The sequence below is a fragment of the Equus asinus genome, chromosome 21 (genome assembly GCF_041296235.1).
Source record: "Equus asinus isolate D_3611 breed Donkey chromosome 21, EquAss-T2T_v2, whole genome shotgun sequence".
Classification (NCBI taxonomy): Eukaryota; Metazoa; Chordata; class Mammalia; order Perissodactyla; family Equidae; genus Equus; species Equus asinus.
Genome location: NC_091810.1, coordinates 97081556 through 97101328, shown reverse-complemented (window position 1 = coordinate 97101328; position 19773 = coordinate 97081556).

Sequence of the window (19773 nt, the reverse complement as noted above, 5' to 3'; positions counted from 1 at the left end):
TACAAGTCTATCTAGAAGAGCATCTACTAAGACGGTGGAAATTTTTACCTAGATCTGAAGTCAGGAAAGGAATTTGAAATCATTTTTGAGCATCAGCACCTTGGCATGTCTGTCTCATATTAATCATTGAAATCACTTATCAAGTCCATCCTGTGTTCCTAGGCCTGTGCTAGAAAGCTCTGTGCAGAAGCCATGTATGTAGTTCCCACAACAACCCTATCAGGTAGTGATATCACCTTCATTTTGCAGGTGAGGGAGCTGAGGCTGAGAAAGGTTAAATGGCTTATCCAAATTTGCAAAGCTAGGGAGTGGCAGGAATCAGACTTAATCCAGCCTGTCTGATTTCAGAGCCTTGTTATTCTTACCATGTCAATGTTTCCTACAGATTGATGGCCTACGTTTCACTTGTTCATATCGACGAAAATTGAAACTTGGGATAAGCATGGAAGAGAAAGCTAATAAACTTCCTTTTTAAAATGAGAGTACAGAAAGGCATTAGTTAAATTGCAATGGATAAGTTGATTGAGAGAGACATTTCAATACTGTGCTCAATCTCAGAACATGGGGGACCCACAGGAATGCATGGGGCATTTCCTTGCCATTGAGCAGAACTAAGCTTCTGTTACCACAGGAAGCTGACCGTGGATTTTTAAATATATTTTCTATATTTATATATAGTAATTTATATATTTTATATACAATAGATTTACATTTATATTTTATATCTATATTACATATAGATACTTGAAAAAAGAAGATTGCATAACCGTCTTCTTAATATAATTGTGTGAAAAAACACATAAAATAAAATTTACCATCTTACCTAATTCTAACTATACAGTTCAGTAGGGTTAAGTATATTTACACTGTTGTGCAACCAGCTCCAGAACTTTTTCATCTTGCAAAACTGAAACTTTATACCCATTAAAAAACAGCTCCTCATTTCCCTCTCCCCCCAGCTCCTGGCAGCCACTGTTCAACTTTCTGTTCCTATAAATTTGGCTACTCTAAATGCTTCATAAGTGGAATCATACAGTATTTGGTTTTTTGTGATTGGCTTATTTCACTAGCATAATGTCCTCAAGATTCATCCATGTTGTAGAATGTATCAGAATTTCCTATTTAAGGTTGAACAATGTTCTGTTGTGTGTTTATCCACCATTTACCTGTTGATGGACATTTGGGTTGCTTCCACCTTTTGGCTATCATGAATAATGCTACTATAAACATGGGTGTACAAATATCTCTTTGAGACCTTGTTATCAATTCTTTCATGGATATATCCAAAAGTGGAATTGCTGGATTATATGGTAATTCTATTTTTAACTTTTTTTTCTAAGGAAGATTAGCCCTGAGCTAACATCTGTGCCAATATTCCTCTAATTTATATACGGGTCATCGCCATAGCATGGCTGACAAGCAGTGTAGGTCTGTGCCCAGGATCTGAACCCATGACCTCAGGCCACTGAAGCAGAGTGTGCCAAACTTAACCACTAGGCCACGGAGCCAGCCCCTATTTTTAACTTTTTGAAGAACCTCCCTACTGTTTTCCATGGTGGCTGCACCATTTTACATTCCTACCAACAAATGTTCCTATTTCTCCATACCCTCACCAACACTTGTTATTTTCTGTTTTGTTGTTTTGTGCTTTTTTTAATAGTAGCCATCCTAATGGGTGTGAGGTGATATGTCACTGTGGTTTTGATTTGCATTTCCCTAATAATTAGTGACATTGATCTTTTCATATCCTTGTAGGCCATCTGTATATCATCTTTGAAGAAATGTCTTTTCACGTCCTCTGCTCATTTTTTAAGTTGGGCTGTTTGTTGTTATTGTTGAGTTGTAGGAGCCAACTTTTTTCTTATCACAGTTTCTACTGCAGCATCTGACAACCTTCAGGTAGGAATGAGCCATAAGGTAATCCAAGATAAACTACCAGAGCATTAAACAAAACTGAAAGTGGATTTGCACACTCTTCCCATGTTAAATCTGAACACAGGTGCATAAACGTTTGATAAACCTAAGGAAGTGTTTTACTTGGTTTAATTCTGATTTTTAATATATTCTTATAGTCACATGACTGAATATTAATATGTTTAATACTCAGACTAGACTAGAGTTTAGATACCATCTAATGCAATTCCCTAATTTTGCAGATAAGTAAACGTTAAAGAAGGGAGGGTATTTGTTACAGATAATTATTGGCAGCCAGGAGCCCAGGTCTCCAGCTACTGCTTCTTCTCCACCTCCTGCGCTGCTGTCCCCAGTAGAACAAAGCTGAGGATGTTATCTCTGGGATTTGCTGAGTTAGGATCCCAAACACCCAGTTCTATTCCTGCTCCTCCTACCTACTAGTTATGATATCTTTAGCAAGACACTCAATGACATTCGGCATCTTCCATCAATAAACAAGCATAAAAATACTTGCCTTATTTAATGTCAACAGTGTGACGTTCAAATGAGATAAAATATGTAAGAGCCAACTGCAAATGTCTAGTTTTATGCAAGTATAAGTATATGCAAGTTTTATGCAATGTAGTATTACTATTAACATATAATCTTTGTGAAGCAATGCATTGGAGTGAAGAGAAAAACTGAGAATCTAGATACACACTTGAATTTTAACCTTATGTTTATTTCTAAGTACTTGTGCCTATGAAGTGGCTAGTTGAGTTTGACACATATCAAATCTTCAACACCTCTTCTCTTTTCTGTTTCTTGACTTCAGTCTCCTCATCTGCAAAATGAGAAAGACTGAGCTGGAAGATAGAGACCTAAAGACACGTCCAGCTAAACTACCTGTGACGCTGTGATGTGGCGTGTCCTATTAAGGTCCCTTGCAATTGAACAATCTCCTGAGTCTATCAAGCATGTACCCCAGGCTATAGAACCGAGCAAAGACCATAACCTAGACACAGTCCTTACACTTCATATTGAGGCAAACAAACAGACAAAACCCTTCATTTTACAAAGCCCTGCTTACTCGCTCCCTGAATTTCCATGTCTTTCTCTTCCTTGAAGGTCACCTTCTCCCAAATCTAAAAGATTCCTCTCACCTTTTTATTCCCACAACAACAACAAAAAACCCTTTAAAAGCAGATATTTTGGGTTTAAATCCCAGATTATCTGCTCATGGCTGAGTAAGTTTGGACGAGGCATTAACTCCCTTAGGACCTCAGTTCCATAAATGTATAAAATGCAAGTATCATCATCTACCTTCTAGAGGTATGGCCAGCCCTGGGTGAGATATCCTGTATACACGTGGTGCCTAGCACAGAGCCAGATAGAGCGCAGATGCTCATTAAATGTTAATTTCCCTCCTTCTGTTTCTAAGCTGGGTCCATAAATAAGGCCAGATTCCTTAAAATAGGGTTGCTGCTTAGGAGAATTACTTAAGGAAGAAGAGCATCTATCAACAGTTCGAACTACAAGAGTCCTTTTCCCATTGAAGATTCACGGAAACGCTGATGTGTTGGGAGGACAAGGGTCAGGGCCAAGTCATACCGCCACCTTGAGAAGGGATCTTACTGAAGAGGCAAGGAGGGACTATAAAGGGCAGCTAAGCATTCAGATCTCTCCTCAGCGGGCCAGGAAAAATGAGTTGCTTCACAGTGGAGTTGTTTTACAGTGAGCGAGGTCTGGCAGTTCAGAATCTAAACTTTCAAAAGGTAGCTGTGTGGAAGCCACTTTTTCTTGAGGGCCAAGTGTTTCTGATATGGCTGAGGAAACTCTTTAAAGGAGTTAATCCGAGTCCAAAAGAAACAGTCAAATTAAATTGCAGATATAAACTCACAAGGAGTCACACAGTTAAAGGAAATCTTTAGAGCAGTTCTATTCATGATCATGGCTCTCTACTAAATGTAAGTGATACTTGACCTACATCCAGAGCCCTTCTCTCCTCTTCCCTCTCTGGCTAATGCATTAGTGGTTATTTCAAATTGGTTTTTACTTAGAAAATAGGCCATACTAAATCCATCTGGACTGAATCCTTGATCAAGATACTTGGATTTGTGATAGATTCATATCAGAACCAGGACTCAGACCCACAGAATCCCAAGACCCTTTCACTGACTGTTCTGTGCGCTGGTCCTCCAAATCAATTTTTCTATGTCTGGACAATGATAGTTTTTGCTCTAAAAGAGCGTTTCTTAACCCCAGCTCTATACCATTTTGGGCTGGATAATTCTTTGTCTGGGAGTTGTCTCATCCATTGTAGGATGCTTAGCAGCACACTGGTCTCTACCCTCTAGATGCCAGCAGCACAACCCCCAAGTGGTGACAACCAAAAATGTCTCCGAGGGGGCAAAGTCATCCCAGACTGAGAACCACTGGCCCTAAGTGAAGAAAAGGAGTACTCATTTCTGAGCATAAAATCGATTTACTTAACTCCCTATCACTCAGTTTTCAAAAAAACATCACAAGGCGGAGGAAAAGCAGAGACCACTTTGAAGAGAAAAAGCAGGTGTCAGAGCCAGAACCGGGTCCAACACAGATGGTGAGACTTTCAGACAGGGGTTCAAAAGAGGTGTAATTAGTACGTTAAGGGCCCTAATGGAAAAGGTAGACAACATGCAAAATCAAATGGGTAATTTCAGCCAAAAGATGGAAACTAGAAGAATCCTATGGAAATGTTAGAAATTATATGGGAAAACTGTATCGTTCTGAGTCTCTTCTTTTGTGGGTAAGCTGTTTGCTTTTTCTAGATACTCTTAGGAATTTCTTTTTTCCTGGTGATCTGATTTCATTAGGAATTGACGAGGTATAGGCAGTTTTCTCATCAATTCTACAACACTCTTGGTGAGCTCTTTCAAACCAAAGATTGTATATTTATGACACACCGGGAATTGTTCTTTGATTTTTTTAATCTTATTTATTTTATTTATCATTTTCTTTTCTCTCTAGTCTCTGTATTCTTCTTCTGGAACTTGACTTAGATGCCTTTTTAAACCCTGGGCCTAATCTTACAGTCTCTTAACATTTCTTTAATTTTCAATAACTTTTTATTTGTACCATATATAGATATCTAATCTTCAGGGAACTACTCTTCCATATTTTTCCCTTATTCATAGTAGAATTTTCTTGCTTACACTATAGATGAAAATTCTATCAAATTTCTATAAATGTCTTAATTGGAAAAATATGAAGATTCTCTTCTGTTCTCTAAATTATTCATTTTCTCCTCACTGAAGTCAGTTGTTCTGCAAGCTTTGTTTTCTAATTTATGGGTGTTAGTTTTGATTGTGATCAATGTTCAGTTTTAGGCTTCCTTGACTTAAAACATTTTTTGACTCTTGAGGGAAATCTCAAACCAGGAGGGAGGAGGGCTTACCTACCTCAACAGAAGATTATGGGTGGGTGATCCATCATCTTGTGTGTGATGATTTGCATCAGCGTCAGTGGAGTTGAACCCGGTGGCGTGGAGGTACGTGCTGAGTTGAGGGGGAACTAGTGGCAGCATCCTGCACTGACTCTTGCTAATGCACTGCACACGAGGTTCTTGCCCATTCTCTGAGCCTGCTTCTCCAGACTTCCTGTTGATTCTGAGAGCTGGCTAACAACAAAGCCCTCTACCGTTTAAGGCTTCCATTGTCTGAAAGAACGCCTAACAAGTATGGTTATCCTTTACTGACCTCCATAGAAATAAATGAAGGACTAGTTTCTTAAGCACAACTTTGGAAATTGTGTGGGTCTGTTTCTCCCAAAGCCTCTCGTGTGTGGGAGGGAAACTTCAGCTTCCATGTAAGTGACGAGGGTGTGTGGAGAGGAGACTTCCCTACACAGACAGAGAAGCAGGGCGCCCTGTGTCTGGGAGCTAAGGAGGGCTTCACGCTGGGGGCAGAAAGTTTGAGTCAATTGTGCTTCTAAGCAAAATGCCATTCTCTGTCTTCCCCAATCCCCCGCTTCCCCTCTCCCCTCTTTTGTGTGTTTAGGAGAGTTCTGGTAATAGCTGTAATTCTGCTCTTTTCTTCAAGACTCTGCTCCCAGCCCCTTTATGTAATAAAACAGGAACTGGGAAGGACACAGCCATCCCATTTGTTAAGAATGTGATTCTTTTATCTTCGTGTTGATTGAATGTGAGCTTGTCACTCTCGGGTGTCTTGCACTGTGGTCTCCTCTGCTTAGATTTCATCACCAATTAATTCCGTATGTTTTTATCTTGTAAAACATCTTACAATGCTTAGACCTCTGATGTCACTTCTCTTCCAGACCTTACATACATTATTATTTAAACATTTTTCTACCTTCCAATGGGAACTTGAAAGAGAAGAGAGAGAAGTACATGTGCTCAGTCACCATCTGGTTTTGCTGTTACAAGAAATTTTCAGTGATTCTCAATCCTGGCTACACCTTGGAGAGCTTTCTAAAAATATGAAGCCTCAGTCCCAAAGATGATGATTTATTTAGTCTGGAATGAAACCCAGGCATCAGCAGTTTCTTAAAGCTCCCTAGGTGATTGTAATGTGGAGTCAACTTGGAGAAGACTCTTCTAAGCAAATAAGTCACCATGTTTAAATAGAGGAGTGAATTCTCAAACTTCAGTGTCTATAAGAGAACACTAGAGGAGATTCTGGGGCGCCCTACTCAAGATGCTGATTAGGTAGGAGCTTGATTGTTGCTTCTACTTTAGATGTCCTCAAGGGGAACAGGTATCTGAAATTTCCTTCAGCAGTTTCTGAATATTTCTGTTTCTTTCTGTCTTTATTTTTGTGTAGTTTAAAGAGCTCTCATCCTTATACTTACCAATGGCAGATAATGATAATCTAACACAATTCCAAAATCCTCAATGCTGTGAACCAGGAAGCTACTATAGGGCAGGAAGAACCATTCCTCTACCCTTCTAGGTTCTTCTGGCCGGTCTAAGAATTAAATTGACATGAGACAGAATAACAAGAGAAAATCAAATAACATGTATACATGAAAGAAACCCAGGAAAACTGAGTAACTCGCCAAAATAGCCAAAGCCACCACCCTAAACACCATCTTCAGCTAAAGACAAAGGAGGATGTTGGAGGTAGTGGTTTGAGACTTCTTAGGGGAGGAAAGAAATTTACATGGAGATGGAAGAGCAAATGTTTGGTAAACAAATGTTTGCAATGCCTTGCAAAGACAGTGAAATATGGAGAGGACTTTGATCAAATAAGCCTTGCCAGGTTCCTCCCTGTCTACCACACCTAGTTTATATTACACTATAGTTATCTATGGTGATAGCTCCTTTCTGAATCAGGCCTTCTATCTTAAACTATTTTAGGCATAGGCAATTGGGGGGAGGTCAAAGTTTCTTCTTGAGTCTTTTGTTCCACAAAATAATCAAGCCAAAGAGATACATTTTGGGGTAGCAAATTCTGCTCCCCTACAGTACCCACCAGCATTCAATTGAAGTTGACATGTAATGTGTCCCTTGTTATCCCCAACCTGGCCCATCCCGGGAGTTCCCAATATCAGCTGGTTTGTCTTCTCAGGATTACTTTAATGGCCCATTCTGGGATTCCTTATTTTTCAAAGGCAGTCAAGCAGTTTGTTCAAAATCTATCAAATAATAGTGACAATCACAGACATAATTTTCATCAAGAAAAATAGGGCAGTCATTCCTTCACACTTGAAAAGCAACATTATAATATTTTGTCATATTTTTCAATATAAAAAAATAAAGGGACCCACTTTGTTGCTCTTTACAGAGATATGAATTCCTCCAGGTCAGAAGGAAGAGAACTCATCTCTATGTCCTTGTATGCCATAACCGAGTTTAGCATTTCTCTAAAACTGGCATGCAGTCATACAGATCAAAGACTCTCAGAGGATGTTGGAGAACATAACTGAATAATCCTTTTCCATTCTGGCATGAGCATTGCTGCATAGATTTTTAACCTACATGGAAGGAAAAGGCTTCCAGAGAGCCTACAAACTTGACGGTCAAATATTTTCAAACTTTATAAAAACTTATCGAGACAGTAAATTTAGAGTTTTATCATGGCTCATTATCTAAGAGAGTGTATTTTCCACAAGCTAGAATTCTAATTTTTGTTTAAGGAAATTTTAATCACATGACCTCAAGTCAGGAGAATCAAAATAAAATTTTAAAAACTTAAGTACAAATAATTCTTCAGTGTGTACATTAGCATTATTAAGAAAAAAACCCCTGAATATGTCTGATTTTTTATCCCATTATGAAACATGCATTCATATTCTACGTAAAATTTGTAGTCCTTTTTAATTACAATCTATTTCATACAGCATGTCTAATTTATTAAATCTTATTTATAAATTACAGAAGCAGCCAGAAAAATATCTCTTCTGTTTATTGCTGGAAAATTTCCCATAGAAAGAAATGAAATGCAGAATGTTTCGAGAGTATGTAATTAAGGAATCATTATCTAAAATTTGATTTGGAGAAAATGTAGGGCAAAGGCATGTGTTTATATCCTTTCTATGAATTTCATAAAATCTTGCCTGGAAAACACTTTCTGGTACATTGCAAGGTGGGAAATTCAGATGAACTTAATTTGCATCATAATAGCTAGATGAAAACAATATTTCAGAAAAAGGTGATAGTGACTGAAAGACTGGGCACCAAAATATGGGAGAAGAGCATGTCAAAATTTCCAAGGATAACGTATGTTAACCATGTAATTCCTGGTTTGGAAGAGCGACAACACAAAGGATTCATTCACAGTGCAACAAATATTCACCAAGTGACTACAGAATCCAGGCACTGCGCTAGAAGCTGGCAAGGTCACAGTGAGCACTGAAAATGGAAGTCTCTTCTCATGTAGCTCTTGGCCTACTGGAATATGCACATATGAGTTAAATGATTACAACGTAATTATATAAATCATGCTGTGCTAAGTTCTTTTTACTTTTTTAAAGATTGGCCCTGAGCTAACATCTGCTGCCAATCTTTTTTTTTTCCTTCTTCTCCCGGAAGCCCCCCAGTACCTAGTTGTGTATTTCAGGCGTGGGTCCTTCTGGTTGTGGCATGTGGGACACCACCTCAGCACGGCTTGATGAGCGGTGCTAGGTCCACACCCAGGATCCAAACAGGTGAAACCATGGGCCGCCGAAGCAGAGTGCACGAACTTAACCACTCGGCCATGGGGCTGGACCCCCTGTGCTACCTTCTATGAAGGTATGTGGTGCTATTGAGGTGTGGAACTACTTGGTTCATGAAGCAAAGACTCTTCATAAAATCCAATAATGTAATATTTTTGGTAAAAAGAGAGTTCAAATTCCTCAAAATCCATCTGAATACATTTCATCAACAATAAGACTCACTATTATAGTTGAGTTAAGGAAGAAAAAACCTGAAAATTTCCAAAAAGTAATCATGACAAACTATGGTTATCATATGTTACTGTGGAAATGCTACAGGCTTAGACATCTGCTGTTGATCTGAGGGTTGGCCTCTGAAGGGAATTTCTGTATCTGAAGTTGAGTTTTTTAGACATAGTTAAGTTCAAAGAAAGAAATGAGAGCTTGATAAGAACGTGATGATGCAAAGTCAACAAGCTTCATCCTGGAGCAGAGGAGAAACGTGACCATAAACTTTGGGCTCATTGTGATTATTATCTAGGCCGGTGCATTTCTGATTAATTCATTTCTAAAGAGTAAGATAAAGTTGGATCAAATTGTGTGGATCTGTTTTCCAGAGTAGAAGCAGGTATATGATACAAAATAAAATATCCAAGGTACTGACATCCATCATTATTTCTGATAAAAGTGAGCAAGCAAAATTACTCATGAAATCTGTTAACATGGAATGCGTTGATCTATAACATTCTACTATCTCACAAGGACATTTGAAACTTGCCAATCATGAGGCTTTTTGGTTGTCAGATTAATAAAAATATAAATTTAACATTAAAACTGCTCTTTGAACTTTGGGTCTTTTTAAAATTTATTTCTAGAATTCAGAGGAAATCAATGAACAGCTTACATGATCGTATGCTGTACTAATTATGTAAATTAATTAAAACAATGCACAAAGGGTATATGTAGTGAAAGTATTTATTTCTTAATCAAATCTTTAATTCTTTCCTTAGCCCTCAAGGCAGTGAGCAAATATTCTTGCTCACAAATAAAAGACCTTCTCTACATTAATTATTAAAAGGCAAGAACAGGAATTCTTACAAAGCTAAAAGAAAAAAATCAAACAAAACCAGCCTCATGAATTTTGAGCAGAAGTTACCACCTGTGGCTAATGAAGTATAGCGAGAGCAGACTCCCATATCCCTCACAAATTCATCAATCTCTTTAGCCGTTAAAGGCTTTATTCCCATTACTTACTTTACTGCACTCAGAATCCTGGGATTTAGATGTGCATATATGCAATAAATTTATACATCTTTTCTTGTTTAGAAAGTATCAACCCGATCCACAGAAAGTTATAAATGATTGTCTTTATATATATTCACTTTAAATATTAATTTAACAAAAAGGGTGAGATTATGCAATTCAATCTGGATTTTTCTATGCTCAAATTCATGATAATGAGAATGTTTGTAACATTTAATGTTCAAAAACATGGGGTAAACAACATCCCAGAAATTCAGCAGGTTTGATAATCCCACAAGGGATTGAAAAGACAAAGAACGAGAAGCAAATTCACTTTCTCCAATTCACTAAACATCATAAGATAATTTTTAATTATTGCAACTCTATTGTAAGGAGAGATCATGTTCTACTTTTTTAAATAAAATATTTGTTTTGTATTTACACATGTAAATTCAGAAAATTGAATGAGTATTTTTCTATCAAAGACTCAGATATCTTATTTTTTTTAGATAGGTGAAAATCAGTATAATGTTTTCAAAATTACCGAAGGAAAAAACTTTGAGTAAGGATACTTAGGGATCAACTATAAGTTGTCAATAAAGTCTGCTAAATATTCTGGTTTGCATATCATATTTTATGGGGAGAAAAATAATACTGTAGGTTAAACACCATAAATCCTATATTCTTAATGAGAAAAGAGGCAAGAAAACATCTTCCTGCATCCACTGAAAAGACTGTAAAGTTGTTAGATTTGAAATTTAGTTAAGGACTGCATTTTGGCTTCTAATTCTGTATTTGTGTTTAACAGCAAATTTCTGGGACTAAAATTAACGTTTAACCACATATGAACATTCTTTATGTTAAAACGTAAAAAACTAAGCTAAAAGAAATTGACACAATAGTAAAAACTATTTTCACCAAACACGCCAAACGATTAATAGAGCTTCAAATAAACCATTCTAAGCCATGTCCAACATTCTAATAGAAAAATAGTCCAAAAACTTGTACAGGCAATTTTCAAAGGCAATAACACAAATGGTCAAAAACATGAAAACCAGGCGCTCGCTGCTGCCCTTGCATGCCCGGCACCTTCTCATTGCAGAGCTGCGTCCCCACTGCATGCAACTGGGCTGCAGCCAGCAGCAGCGAACCAGCCGTGCACTGCTGACCACAATGTGTGTCACGTGACCTGTGCAACGTCAACCAGACTCGGCCTGGGCATCGTTACCCCGAGTGAGACAGCGAGGGTGGACAGTGAGGGACGCTGAACCAGTGAAGGCAGCACTGCAGGAGAAGAGAATGCTTACATCGCCTGCTGCTCTTCCATCTCATGTGCCATGAGCCACGGTGTCCTTTCAATGACCTCCTCTCTCCTTATTTAAGATAGACAGAATCTGTTTCTTGAATTTGAAGAACTTAGTGATACATACTGTGGAATCTCACTGGTGACCAAAGAAGGATAAATTGAAACAGTGGAACATCATCTCGTTGCCCAAAAGTTTAGTAAATATTAGAACAAATTGTAATAGCAAAAGTTTTTATGGGTGAAAAAGAAAACTATAAAAATCTTTCAGATGCATTTAATTTTTTTCTTTATATTGTTTTTTAAAAACCAAATGATAAAAAGAACATAAAGTGAAAGAAAAAGAAGTCAGTTTCTAATCTCCCTTCTCAGACCAAACACTATTTTCCTCATTGATTTTACAAGGATAACATGACATTAATATTTTTTAAAGCCTGACAAAGATAATGTATCAGCCAGATCGCTACAGGGAAAAGATGGCAAACCGAGTTTAGGTAATTTGAGAAGATGTACAAAAATGTGAGCAGAGTTCACGGAAATCAACAGGAGCTGGGGCAGGAACAGGAAGACAAACGCAAGGTGCCAAGTGCAGGTGAGATGGGCTGAGAGCTGTATGGAAAACCTGGGAAATAGTATTAAAAGTACACTCCATCTAAAATTAGTTCACCCTTTCTAAGGGGGCATTCTTCTCTGAAATCTGCATATATAATGTTTAACATTTTTAATTTGTATATATTTTATATAAATGTATTTTTTAAGTAAAAAAATATTATGTAAAATTTAGAAGGATGGGGTTTGGGGAGAAAAGCATGGGCAAAGGACAAAAACAACTCTGATTCTAATTTTGACCTGGACCAAAAAATACCACAAGCCATAGGTATTTTGTGACAATGATTCTTTCATTCAGCGTCCCATTTTGACCATCAGTAAAGGCTACCTAGAGAAGGCAATGTCTGAGCTAAGATTGTGAGGTGAGGATAAATTAGTAAGTCAAATAAGTCTGACAGTACATTGGACTAGGACTGGCAAAATTTTTAGGAATTTTGCAAACTGGTTGTTGAACACAATCTTTGTTAAAAATTAAACTATATAAAGTAATAATCAAATTAAATTATATACAAAGGTAATCAATATTCAAAACTCATCACTTCCTAATTATTGCACCATATTTTTCTGTTATCCATACTCTTGAGGTTATTTACATCTAATAAATCTACAGTAGAAACACTATACAGTACTGCTACCGCTTCTCTTCTCAACTTTACATTCAGTGATGCCCTGTTGGTAACTTGAAATCAGCTATGGTGAAAGTGTTTACACCGTGGGAATTGGCAACCTTTACAAATCAGAGGGTCATTTTATTTTTCTTAGAATCAGTTGTTAAACATTTACCAGCATATCACTGGAAAAGTGAACAGTGGACTGGGAAAATGAAAACGTGACTGAGTGTTCTAAGCAAAGCCGCCACATACACAATACTGCAGAAGGTGGTGAACGGGCGATGGCATTAGCAGGCATAGCAGCAGGGGTAGCCGTGGGAGTGGAGGAGATGGCGGTTCTGGTAAAAGCTGTCCCTTATCAAGGGCTAGGACTCTGTTACATGCAGAGTCTCATCCAACCCTCACAATAACACTATGAGGCAAATAATATAATAATTTCCTTTTGCTCGCGAAGGGACTGAAGCCTAGCGAGTGGAAGAACTCGCCTGCAGGCTAGGCTGAAAGCAGCGGGGCTAAGCCACAATCCTGAGCATATTGGACGAGACGGCTCAGACTCTTAATCATCACATACTGTGTCTTTGGAATGGATGGCACACCATATGGTACACTGAAGCATCAACTGTGGGATGGGAAACATGATAAAATAGACTGCAGAGGTTAGCAGGGTCAGAACTTAAAGTACTTGCAACAAAATAGTAGTAATCATCTTTCCAAGAGTCCATTACGTGGTGAGTAGTAAACTAGAACTTAATGCCCTTCACCACATGCTTCCACGCAACTAGCAGTTAGCAGCGACCCTTCACTATTTTAGCGCAACATTATCGTTTTGATAAAAATGCACATCTTCTTTACAGTGAAATCAAAAAGAAGAGAGTTACAAAATATGCAAATACTCAACCCTGAAGTAATTATCTTTAATACGTGAACGTCATTCTACACATCACTACACACACATACCAATAGCATGTGATATATAGACAGGTGCATAGAGATGTAATTTTATAGATGACATTTTGAATCTATATTCTTTTTTATTTGTTTATTTTTTTGAGGAAGATTAGCCCTGAGCTAATGTCTGCTACCAATCCTACTCTTTTTTGCTGAGGAAGGCTGGCCCTGATCTAACACCCATGCCCATCTCCCTCTACTTTATATGTGGGACACCTGCCACAGCATGGCTTGACAAGCAGTGTGTAGGTCCACACCCAGGATCTGAACCGGGGAACCCCAGGCTGCCAAAGTGGAATGTGAAAACTTAACTGCTCTGCCACAAGGCTGGCCCCTGAATCTATACTCTTAATAAACTTTTTATTTCACAATATTTTAGACTTATAGAAAAATTGCAAAGATAGTACAGAGTGTTCTCATATACCTCACAGCATCCAGATAGTTTCACTGGGGAGTGCTATCAAAAAGTTAAGAAAGAAATGACACCAATGCTCCACAAACTCTTCCCAAAAATAGAAGCAGAGGGAACTTAACTCATTCATTGGGGCCAGCACTACCATAACAACAAAACCAAATAAAGACGTTACAGGAAAGGAGAACTATAGACCAGTGTCTCATGAACTTTATTAGGAAAATCCTTGGCAAAATACTAGTAAGTCAAATTGACAATACTGGCAACTAGACAATGTGTAATAAGAATTATACACCACACCCAAGTGAGATTTACTTCAAGTATATAAAGCTGGTTAAACATTTAAAATGCAACCCACCAAACTAAGAATACCGAGTAATCTCCTCAACTTGAAAAGGAACATCCACCAAACAACACCTGTAGACAACCTAATGGCGAAAAACTGGATACTTTCCCCCTAAGATCAGGAACAAGGCAAGGATATCCTCTCCCATCACTCCTATTCAACATCATAGTGGAAGTCCTAGGTAGGAAAGTAAGACAGACAGACAAGATAGACAGATAGATGGAAGGAAGGAAGGAGAGAATACAGGTTGGAAAGAAGGAAAATAAAACTCTTTATTTACAGATGACATTCTAATCTATGTGAAAATCCCAAAGAATCAACCAAAAAAAGACCTCTCTTGGAACAAATAAGTGAGTATAGCGAGGTTGCAGGATACAAAGTTAATACATGTAAGTCAATCACTTTTCTATATGCTGGCGATAAACAATTGTAATTTGACATTTTAAAAAAGCAATATCATTCATAATAGCATCAAAAAATGAAATATTAGATATAAATCTAAGAAAATATGTACAAGATCTGTATGTAGAAAACAAAAAAACTGTGAAAGAAATCAAAGATCTGAACAAATGAGGAGATATTCCATGTTCATGGATTGGAAGACTCATTATTAAGATGTCAATTCTTCCCAACTTTATAGATTCAGTGCAGTCCCGAACAAAATCCCAGCAAACCACTTTGTAGATATCAACAAACTGAACGTAAAATTTATATGGGAAAGGAAAAATCTTGGAATAGCCAACATAATACTGAAGAAAAAGACAAAGTTGGAGGACTCACGCTACCAGATTTTAAGACTTGCTAAAAAGCTATCATTATCAAATCAGTGTGGTATTGGTGAAAGAACAGACACATAGATGGAACAGAATAGAGAGTCTAAAAATAAACCCGCAGAAATACTGATCTTTGACAAAGGAGCAAAGACAATTTAATGGTGAAAGGATAGTTTTTTCAACAATGGTGCTGGAACAATTGGATGTCTATATGCAAAGAAATGAATCTAGATACAAATTTTACATCTTACACAAAAAATTAATTCAGAATGGATCATAGACCTAAACATAAATGCAAAACTATAAAACTTCTAAAAGAAGACAGAAGAGAAAATCTATGTGGCCTTAGGATTGGGATGAGGTTTTAGATACAGCACCAAAAGCATGATCCATAAAAGAAAAAATTGATAAGTTGGATCTTATTAAAATTAAAAACTTCTGCTCTGCAAAATACTGTTAGGAAAAGAAAAATAAAAGCCACAGAGTGAGAGAAAACATGCAAAGAACTCTTAAAACTCAACAATAAAAAAACGGTTAAAAAACAGACAAAAGATCTGAACATACAGCTTGCTAAATAAGAAAGATGAATGGAAAACAAGGATAGGAAAAGACGCTCAACATCATATGCCATTAGGGAATTAAAAATAAATTAAAACAATAATGAGATATCACTACATACTTATTAAAACAGCTAAATCCCAAAAAAATGACAATACCAGTTGCTGACAAGGATACAAAGAACAGGAGCTCTCATTCATTACTGGTTGGGAATGTAAATGGTCCAGGCACTTTAGAAGGTGGTTTGGCAGTTTCTCACACCTGTTGATATTGTCCTGCAGTTCTTGGATGTTCTGGTCTGGGGACTCTTCTTTCCATCCTTTTTTGTCTTTGTGTTTCAGTTTTCAGCTACTTTTCTGTGGACCTATCTTCAGGTTCACTTAATCTTACATCAATTATGTCAAGTCTATTGAGAGCCCATTGAAGATAGCCTTGATTTCTGTGACAGTTTTCATGTCTAGCTTTTCCTTTGGATTCTTTCTTAGAATTTCAATCGGCTTCCTTTACCCATATATCCTGGCAATCCTCTGCTTATTCAATGAGAGCCCTTAAATACAAGTCATAGCTATTTTAAATTCCCTGTCTGATAATTTCAACATCTGTGTTATATCAGAAGCTTATTCTGATCATTGCTTTATCTCTTAGACTGCTCTTTCTTACCTTTTAGTGTGCGTTGTAATGACTTTTTGAAAGTTGGACAAGCTGTATTGGGTAGCAGGAACAGATAGATGGGCCCTTAGCACGAGCATCAATGTCAATGTGTTTAATGTTTGCTGAGGCTCCAGGTCCTGGAGGCTTCGAAGTCCTCTGTTGACCTTGTCTTCTCCTTCTGTCTTGCCTTTGGGCTTCCCAGGTACTGCTCCTCGGAGAGATTTGTCTTGCAGCTTTTTGAGCTAAACTCCACCATTACCGTCCTGGAGTCGGGTAAGGTGTGGGAGAGGAAGAGTTTTATAAGCCTTCAGTTAAGCATCGATGTTGGTCAGCTTGAGTCTGGGGCTGTGACCTCACTAGGGATTCTCCGGGGGTATAGCTTTTTTCCCTCCTCCCCTACCCCCTTCCCTGGCTGCTGGTCCCCACCTGTCTCCTCAAAGCCCTGACACAAGGGAGACAGGGATGCTGGAGGGGGCTGGAGGTGGAGAATAGCATTCCCTTGGTTTGGGTCAGGCTCTGGTAAGGTCTTTCCTTTGTGATGGAGAATGCTCTGGTGTGCTGGGCGATGAGTAATCTTGCCCTCTCCCTACCAGGACCTGGAGGGTCTTTCTCAGATCTTTACTGCGATAGTCTCGTAGAATTTCTGTAGGTAAAGCTGGAGACAGTGTGGAGACTCCCCTGTAAGACTGTGGCCCACAAGGAGTTTCTCATTCTCAAGCTAGACCACTCTCAGCCTCTAGAAATTTATCAAAATTACCGTTTAAGTGTTCCTACTGATTTTGACTCCAGCAGCTTCTGCTCCGAGCAAGCAGCTCTCAGCTGTGACCGACCCGCCTCTCCAGATTTCAGGGTGATTTACCCACATCCTCAGTCCCCTAGTGGGTCAAAGAAAAGTCATTAATTTTCAGTTTCTCCAGCTTTTGCTTATAGTAGGGACAGTAGTGACTACTTTTAAGTATTTTACATGTCAAAGTAAAACTGAAAGTTCCGAATTTATTTTTAAATAAAAGCATAAATTCTAATTTTAAACGAACTTGAAAGTAAAGGAAGCAGGTAAAACTTTTTATGTCATGAGATATGTTAGTCTCTAAAAGATTCCTCTGAGATTAGGAAAAAGATTATGAAAAACATTAAGAAATTTGAGTCATTTTTTAACTGGTGTTTTTTTTTTTGAGGTTTAAACAGTTTGACTTTTGCCATGAAAGGTAAGAAAATTAGCCTTCTTCCTCTTGATCCAGTGTTCTGTAGCTTTCCCCTCTGATTTTTGTCGTTCGTAAGATGGTTTTGATGTTGAGGTTGCGATCTTTCCGTGGTTGTTTCCCCCGCTGAGAGGCCGCGTTCTCTGTGAAGCAGACGGAGACACCCCTCCAGATTTGCTACGTCTTCTCCTCTTGTGATGCCTTTATTGTGAATTCATCTCTTTGTCAACTGCACTTGGGATGAAATGGTAGTTTTTGTTAGGCTGGTTTTCAAGAAGGGTTCATATCCTGTGTTCCATGAGCTGTTTTATGTCTTAAAATGTGGTTCTGGAGCTTTTAATTTTAATAATGACGTGGGCTGGTGGAAACATCGTTTCCCTCAGATCTTGCAGACACTGCTCCTTCCTTCTGCTCTGAATTATGCTCTGGGGAAATTTGTTCTCTTTGGGGAATGGCAAAACTTAACTGTCATGTATATATGTGATATTTGGGGTCCATTTTTCCTCCAACACTGCCTTTCCTTAATTTTAGGTACATTTTCTGTATTATATCTTTGATTACTTTTTCTGTTCTATTTATCCAGTTCTTGACTTACGTCTGGCCCCCAGATTTAGTATCTTCTTTCTAATTTCTTTAATTCATTTACCTTTTCTTATTCTATCCTTTTGTTACCTCTCTACTCGTGTCAGTAATTGGATTTTCAGTCACAACTTTTATTCCTACTTCTAGTTTATTTCTTAGTTCTATAATCACATTTTTTGATCCTTGATTTTTCACTCTTTAGCCTCTCTGGTTCCATCTCATTCTGTATATTTTTGTCTTGCCTTTGGACTATTATTTTCCTGAATTTATGTTCTTATTAAATTCTATAAAATAAAGCTGCCATGAGAAATTCTTTGTTCTTTCAGTTTTCTTTTTTCTCCAAATTGGCTGTCATTTTTTGAGGTTGATAACACTAACTGTCCCTTTTTCTTGTTTGTTTGCTGGTGAAAAAAAAGGGGGTTTAGACTTTTTATTTTGGGGTTGTTGCCTTCATTTTTGTTCATTATTTTAGGTGTTAGATGATAAGGACGATTCTGTGATGTAGTGTTCTCTACCATGTTTACCAAGAAAACTCCTAACAAATATTATCCCTGTTTGACCAAGGAGGAAAGTGAATTTCAAAGAAGTTAAATAACTCTCTTAGGATTGCACATACTTAGAAGGTGATGGATGGATGGATAGAGAGAGAGACTGGTAGAGTCAAGATTTTAACTTCTGTGTTTTAGTCAGATTAGTCTTGTGTCTCAACACTTCCTACCTAAGTAACACCTGTAATTATGCTTCAAATATCATTGAAAATATTATTTCTGACCCTGCTTGTGGTGACCATGCCACAACTGTCAACATGGCTAATACGTTCTGATACGTACAGGCCAACTCTTATTGAGAGGCCAATCTCCCTTGCCACTCGTAGGTGTGAAGATGACATGTACAGATAACAAATTCACACTCCTAGATTAGCTCACACGCACTCAGTCTGTGAAGGGATGGCTGAGCAGTGAGATAGCATGCACTTCAGGAACCCATGATGCAGACAAGTCCCAAGAACATCCGTTTCCATGATACCCAACAAGGAAGATTTCCAGGGCTGCTGCAACACTTCAAAGGCCTCTTCCATGTTAACACGACCCTGTTTGGTGAGGGACTAGAGCCTCCTTACTTTGCAAGGATGCATTCCAGGAATGGAAGGAGCATCAGTAGCAGGTATCCATGGAAACCTACAGACCTCAAGAAAATACCATTAATTCCCAACACATGGACAACTACTGGAAGGGAGTGTGTGTTGTATGTACATGTTTTTTTTTCATTCTATAAATTTACTTATTGAGTCACTGATCACCTGTGTGTGAGCAGTTTTAGAAAAGGCAGCTGTCGTCCAGAGCTCAAGAACGCTGCGTCCCTAAGTCCTAGATCAGGGCCTCCTGAACATTAATCACTTGGTCCTTCTCTCTTCAAAAACCATGTGAAACAATCTCTTGAAATAGCTACAGGATAATCCAATTTCTAGTCCCACAGAAAATATCTATAGAGTTCTTCCTCTCCATAAGGAAT